The sequence below is a fragment of the Podarcis pityusensis genome (genome assembly GCF_964106645.2).
Source record: "Podarcis pityusensis genome assembly, chromosome: 4".
In the NCBI taxonomy this organism is placed as follows: domain Eukaryota; kingdom Metazoa; phylum Chordata; class Lepidosauria; order Squamata; family Lacertidae; genus Podarcis; species Podarcis pityusensis.
Window position 1 is genome coordinate 8,387,775 of NC_138027.1, and position 7,470 is coordinate 8,395,244.

At 46.7% G+C, this 7,470-nt stretch overlaps 1 long non-coding RNA gene across 1 annotated transcript; it reads left to right on the plus strand.

Moving 5' to 3' along the window:
- The first annotated feature begins 668 nt into the window (after positions 1-668).
- LOC308475541 lies at positions 669-3,432 on the plus strand. Its single transcript, XR_013985294.1, has 2 exons — positions 669-1,334; positions 2,850-3,432. It is a non-coding gene; the product is annotated as an uncharacterized lncRNA (long non-coding RNA).
- Positions 3,433-7,470: the final 4,038 nt, after the last annotated feature.

Genomic DNA, 7,470 nt, shown 5'->3' on the forward strand with positions numbered 1-7,470 from the left:
TGGGAGGGGGGGCTTTTGAATTTGTTTTGGAGGCTCCTTCAATTGACTTATGGGGGAAAAGAAAGGAGCTGGTTGACTAAAATGGTGGGTGACTGGCGATCTCGTGGCGAGGGGGGGAGGCTGTGTGTGTGTGGCTAGTTAATGCAAGCTGAGGGGATTTTTGAATGCTGGACACCATTTTGTTACACGTGCTGCTGCAAACTTTGCAGTGCAAAGCCAGACCAGGGAGCCATCTTAAGTTGAGGCTGCATAGGCCTTGTGGTGCATGTGATTCAGATTCTATTCAATTGAACCTCTGGTTACAAAGTTGGTTGGACAGTGTTCTTGAAGCTACCAGCATGAGTTTGACCAGACTGCAGGAGGACAGGAAGACTGGAGTGCCTGGAACAGGTGAGGCTGCAGGTCCCTTATTTTGGCTGCTGATCCCTTATTTTCAAGGCTGCTGGTCCCTTATTTTCAAATCTGTAAGTTGACAGCTAGGGTAGGAGCTGTTTAACCATGGAAGGAACACCCTTAAAAGCTGGCGGACTCTCCTTCCTTGGGGGTTTTAAACAAGTGTTTCCCAAAGTTGGGTCTCCAGCTGCTTTCAGACTACAATTCCCATCATCCCTGACCTAGCTGGTCTTCCTTGCTAGGGACGATGGGAGTTGTAGTCCAAAAACGGCTGGAGACTCAACTGTGGGAAACACTGGTTTAAACAGAGGGTGGTTGGCCATCTGTCAGGGGTTCTTTCGCTGTGATTGAAGGGGGTTGGACTAGATGACCCTTGGGGTCCCTTCTAACTCTAATTGTATTCTATGATTTTGCACAACCTGCAATTGCCAGCAGCTGGCATTCAGATGCATATGAACAGAGCCACCATGGTTGGTAGCCATTGGTAGCCCTCTCCTCCTCATGAATTTGCCCAGTCCTCTTTTAAAGTCATCTAGGTTGGGGGCCATCACTACATCATGTGGGAGGGAGTTCCATAGCTTTAACTACGGTTTGTGTGAAGAAGTACTTTTTTTTATCTGTCCTGATTCCTCCAAATTTTGGCTTCATTGGGCGTCCCCGAGTTCTCGTGTGATGAGTGGGAATGGAGAAACATTTCTCTATCCATTTTTGTCCATGCCAGGCATATTCACCCGCAAAGGCCAAGTCATTGTTGGCTCACACTGCCTCCGTCAAATGTGATTGGCCTACAGGTTCCCACGGCAATAATGCAAAGGGTCATTTCCCCACCATCCCCTCTGCTCCTGACATGTCCGCTCTGGGGTTGGGGGTGGGGGGATCATTAAGAACAGCTGCGTGAACGAGATCAAGCAGAAGAACACCTGGCAGCTGGCAAGAAAGGGGTTTGTTCTGTAGCTTAATATAAGGCGGGTGCATTCCTTGAATCACAGAGGAGCAGAAGAAACCTGGACCCCCTTAGAAGCCCACGGTTTGGCTGAAATTGTACGGTGCTAGGGGATGGGGTTTTCTTAAGCCCACCCAGTGATGCAGCATCCTTTGCTGGTGCCCGGGACACCCACACATGCACCAGGTGGGACCAGGAGCTGGGCAGAGAGAGGGAACAAAACCCACCATGCCAGCCCAACTCTCACAGGGTTGCCGTTAGACATGGAGGGTTCACGGGGCCACAGAAAAGTCCCTGTGATCACACAGGGTCCCCGGACGTTTCACCATCTATTGATCCCTGTGCCACCACTTTATTTCTCGCTGCTGCCACCCAGGCCCTACCTGGTACAATACTGAGTCCCGTCAGGGTTAAATTGGAACATAAACTTCTGTTTATTTATTGCAGTTTAACAAGCGTGTGGTTTCATAAACGGTATTGGTGAATTACAATCATGGGGTGCCTATCCAGACCTATAACTTCCGCTACCTGCTCTCCCTCACTAAACCACCTCTCAGATATTTACTTGTCTTCCTAGCTCCTAACTGTTCCTGACTCAGCTTTTTTTGCAACACTAAGTCAACCTACCCACAAACTCTATCCCAATTCACTCCCACTCCAACCAACCACCCAGCTCCTAACGAACTCCCGCCTTCGCCCCTCTCAGAGCTGCTTTTATAGTCCCTCTGACTCCACCCCCTGGGTCCCTGCTCCTTTGCTGCCACCCGGGACACCCAAACATGCACCAGGTGGGACAGAGGGGGGACAAAACCCACCACGCCAGCCCAACTCTCACAGGGCTGGCGTTAGACATGGAGGGTTCATGGGGCCACACTACATTGCCCACCTGCCCATCGGTGCAAAGGGGAGACCGGCCAACTGATGCAGCCCTTGGCAGGTGACCCTCCCCAACACTGGCCAGACAGCCATTCAAGAAGGGGGCCAGGGGCATGGAGGCCTGGCCCCGGGCTCTGGGGCCCAGAGACCCCCAGCGGCAGGCAGGGCAGGGATCCCTGTGTGGCGCACCCAGCTTGCGCTCCTCAAAATAATGCGCCTGGGATTATGGCCCTCCTAAAGCTTCCCACACTATGCCCCTCAGCCCACCCCATAACTTTCCTTGTATATTTCAGTCAATGAGTGGGGGGTAGGCAGAAAAAACAAAACAAATAGGCACAGGTTACTCAAACAGCAGCATCTAAGAAATGGGGAACAAGTGCTGTCCAAAATGGTGCCGGACTACAAGTCCCATCAGCCCCTGCCAGCAGATGGCAGCGGTCAGAGATGATAGGAGTCTCAGCCCAGCAGGAGTGGGGAATCTGTGGCCATCCGGATTTGTTGCTTTCATTTTTTTTATAGCATTTATGAACAGATTAACAGTTCCAAAATGTATTTGGACTACAACTCCCATCACCCCTGACCATTGGCCAAGCCTAGTACATGAATAAAAATAATTTCGCCCCCTATTTGTATTCAGAGAAGGCCGCCACCGAACGAACAATATCCGCAAGAAGCAGCTGTCTGTAGCCAACCGGCGACGCCACAACGAAACCTAATCCACAGTCTCAGAGGCAGCGGGGGAATATTCGATCTGGTTCGCCTCGATCTGGAGAAACGAAATTTGTGCTGGAAAAAGTTTTAAAAGGAAAAGAACAAGAGGAAGGAGGGAAGGAGGGAAGGAACCCAAATATATCAAGAAGATGAGCCAGAATTTGCAAGACACTCTTGAGAAGTTTCGGAACGTGATGGAAGAAATGGAGCGGAAAGTGGCGGCCATGCGGGAAAGGACGGAGGAAGCTTACAGAAAGATCAACGAACTGGAAGAGCAGAAATATTCGCTGATTGACTCCAGCGAGCAGCTAAGCAGAGAGCTTCACAAACTGTCCTACCAAGTGGCCCTCTTTGAGACCCAGAAAAACCCTCAAGAAAAGATCTATCAGACTCCCAGGCCGAAGGGAAATTTTGCCGTCGAGAAATGAACAGGAGACAAAAGAATGGCAAAAAAATTTTTTTTGCTAATGATCACAACCAACAGTGTGAATTAAAAAAAATGACACAAACGTGTTGGTTTTCCCACTTTTTAAAATAGCTCAAGGGTCCCCGTCCTCAAGAAAATACCAGGAGACATAGGGGCCCTGTATGTAGGTTTTATTTGTTTTTTATCTTTATTTTGGAAATGTACATCCAGTTTTTTTCCTTTAATTTTTTTGGGGGCCCCCAAGAGAGTGGGGCCCTAAACTGTAGCTTGTTTAGCTTATATGTAAATCCGGCACTGTTCCTGTCATTTGAATTCATTGGCCCAGGTCCTTGCTTCTGGAGAGGAGGAATGCAAGCTTGCATTTTCTGCCAGATATTTGAAGATGGGTATCACATCGCCTCGCAGTCACCTCTTTTCCAGGCTAAACATCCCCTTCTCCCTCAACCGTTCCTCATAAGGCTTCCAGATCCTTGATCATCTTGGTTGCCCTCATCTGCACACCTTCCAGCTTGTCAGTGTTCTCCTAAAACTGAAGCCCAGAACGCGGGTGTTGTGGTACTCTACTTTTGAGCTGGTGGACTTGTAAAAGGGGTAAAAGATTATTAGGAAATAATTTGTAATGAATTGAAAAAATATATATTTAAAAGTACTTTCCCCAAAATCCAGAGTCCTTTTCGTTGGGAATAATTCAGACAGAAATTCCCAGCATAGCTGTCAACGTTTCCCCCTTTTTAAGGGAAATTCACTTATTCTGAATAGGATTCCTCACAAGAAAAGGGAAAAGTTGACAGCTATGATTCCCAGGTGTCAAAAAAAGGTTATTTATGTATTTATGTATGCCACTACTGCAGTCCGTGTTTTGTTAACCCCAAAATGGAAAACAAGTGAGGTCTCAACCAAACTTAAACTGATGGAATATGCGCAGCTTGCAGACCTAACATATAGAATAAGAGGTCAAGAAGAACATACATTTAGTGAAGATTGGAAAACGTTTATTGAATATATGGGGGGATATTTGAGAAAATGGGCAGCATTAAGATAAATTCAGCAGTGTAAATAAGTTTTGATGGATGTAATAATGGAATACTCAGCGATTTAGTTGATATAAAATATGCAGGGATTTATGTTAGGCAAAATGAACCATGGAAAGAGAAGAAGGCAAGTTGTTGATATTTTAAGGTGGTTTAAATGAATATTCTAAAACGTGAAACAGAAAATTTAATAAAAAATTATGGGGGGGGCAGGGAAAGGTTCTGCTTTTGAGCTTTCCAGTTGGCTACTGTGAGAACAGGATCCTGGACTTCTTAGCTTAGCAGACTCATTAATCTGCCTTCTCAGGGAAGTGCCATCCCGAATGATCAATGAAGATGAATGATGGGGCTTTCAAATTGCTCGTCTATTGATTGCCCCCTCCTTCTGCTTGCTCCCATCTCACTTTTCAAAAATCCATCCTTAGTTATCAAGAACCATCCTGCAGGCAGTTAATCCTTTTGTGAATACAGTGGTGCCCCGCAAGACGAATGCCTCGCAAGACGGAAAACCCGCTAGACGAAAGGGTTTTCCGTTTTGGAGGTGCTGCGCAAAACGAATTTCCTATGTGCTTGCTTCGCAAGACGAAAATGTCTTGCGAGTTCCTGCGGGGTTTTTTTCCTTTCCCCCCCTTTTCCCCAAGCCGCTAAACCGCTTATCAGCTGATCGGCTAAGCCGCTTAACAGCTGATCGCTAAGCCGCTTATCAGCTGATCCGCTAAGCCCGCTAAGCCACTAATACTGTAGCGCTAATCCGCTAAACCGCTAATGGGCTTGCTTCACAAGACGAAAAAACCCGCAAGATGAAGAGACTCACGGAACGGATTCTTTTCGTCTTGCGAGGCACCACTGTACAGTGCTACCTCAGGTTACAGACGCTTCAGGTTACAGACTCCGCTAACCCAGAAATATTACCTTGGGTTAAGAACTTTACCTCAGGATGAGAACAGAAATCGCACGGTCGCAGCGGGAGGCCCCATTAGCTAAAGTGGTGCTTCAGGTTAAGAAAAGTTTCAGGTTAAGAATGGACCTCCAGAACGAATTAAGTTCTTAACCCGAGGTACCAGTGTGTGTGTGTGTGTGTGTGTGTGTGTGTGTGCGACTGAACCCTTTCCCCCTACAAATTCCCACCCCAGGACCAGAGCATCACCACCTGCTCCCCAAAAAGGCTCATTGCAGCCACCCATCTGCTTTCTCCCCTCCATTTGTCTTGTCCAATGGACAGTCGTATCTGGGGCTAAGCCAGAAGAAGGCAAGGTTTCATGGCAATAAATCACGGAGGGAGAAAATATCACTGTGGATCATAAACAGTAAATCTGGCACTTTAATTAAACAGTTGGTTAATTGACAAAAACACTTCTGACTACAGTGGTACCTTGGGTTAATTACTTAATTCGTTCCGGAGGTCCGTTCTTAACCTGAAACTGTTCTTAACCTGAAGCACCACTTTAGCTAATGGGGCCTCCCGCTGCCACTGGAGCACGATTTCTGTTCTCATCCTGAAGCAAAGTCCTTAACCCGAGGTACTATTTCTGGGTTAGCAGAGTCTGTAACCTGAAGCGTATGTAACCCGAGGTACCACTGTAATGAGAAAGGAACCTTTAATGATTTGGGAGAGTAAACTGTTTTCATCATTTTTTTTATAAAAACCCTCCTGCATTGCAGGGGGTTGGACTAGATGACCCTCGGGGTCTCTTCCATCTCTGCTATTCTATCATTCTATATAATATAAATAAATAAATAGCAAAGGCAGCCACCTTGGCCCACAAGGGAGATTCAAAAATCAGCACGCGGGACAAGATACTTTTGGAGGGGCAACCAAAATGTCACAAAATTGTGTGCAAGCTTTTGAGTACTACAGGAATCTTCATCGGGCTAGATATTAAGAGAGAGAGAGAGAGAGAGAGAGAGAGAGAGAGAGAGAGAGAGAGAGAGAAGTATGGAAGCAGATCAGAGCCATCCTGTTGTTGCAGGAATTTATGTCTAGGTTGTGGGGCGTTTTGCCCCTCCAGCAGATATCGTGCACATGCAGCCCACTACCAAAACCAGCGCAATCACTTTTCTGACTTTTGTGATTTGTCCCCACAAAACACTTCATCACAGTTGCTTCCTATCTATTCAAAGGGCCTTTGCTGCACGATACCAAATGTAAGAATTCACTGATAAATGTATCTCTGTACTGGCTCACTGGGAAAACTTCAGGAATGCATATAGACATGTGAGCTCAGCTACTCAGCAGCCCCTCTGCCTGAGTGATAATCCCTGGCATCCTGATACCTGAGTGCCAGACAGGTAGCCATTCCGGATATAACAAACCCAGATGAAGACAAAAGGGTGTGATTAACTTGGCTGGGAAACAGGGAAATGTACATATCTCTTTTGTTACACTTGATGGGTGTTTGGTGGAGGGCAAGGGGAACCATGGGGCAGGGTCCAGGAAGCTCAGATTACTGCCACCAGACCTCCCCTTCCATGATGTAACCGTGATGTATGAGTGATGTAGTTTTGGGGGGGGGGATATAGCATGGGGATTAGCAGTTAATAAAAGTTTGGGTGCTTTTTTGTTCGGGGTTTACATCTTGTTCCACCTTGTGGCAGGTGGGAGTCCTGTCGCGACAGTCTTCAATAAAGACCAAGCCTACTGGCTGCTGTTTTGCTCTGGTATTCCTGGCTGGTGTCCTTGTTTTTTGTCCAAGGGAGCCCACAGATTTCTCCGTTAACAGAAGGAACACCCTTAAAAGCTAGTGGACTCTCCTTCCTTGGGGGTTTTAAACTGGTGTTTCCCAAAGTGGGGACTCCAGCTGCTTTCAGACTACAATTCCCATCATCCCTGACCGCTGGTCTTCCTAGCTAGGGACGATGGGAGTTGTAGTTCAAAAACAGCTGGAGACCCATGGAAAATTAAACAGATAAGACAAAAGACATTTGAATCGGCAAACAAATGTGGGAAACTGCTGGCTTGGCAAATGAAAAAAAGACAAAAACTTAATACTATTACAAATTTGGAAGTGGAAGGGAAAAATATACAGAATCCAGTGGAGATCAGAAAGTGTTTTCAGAGGTACTTTAAACAATTATATACACAGGAGACC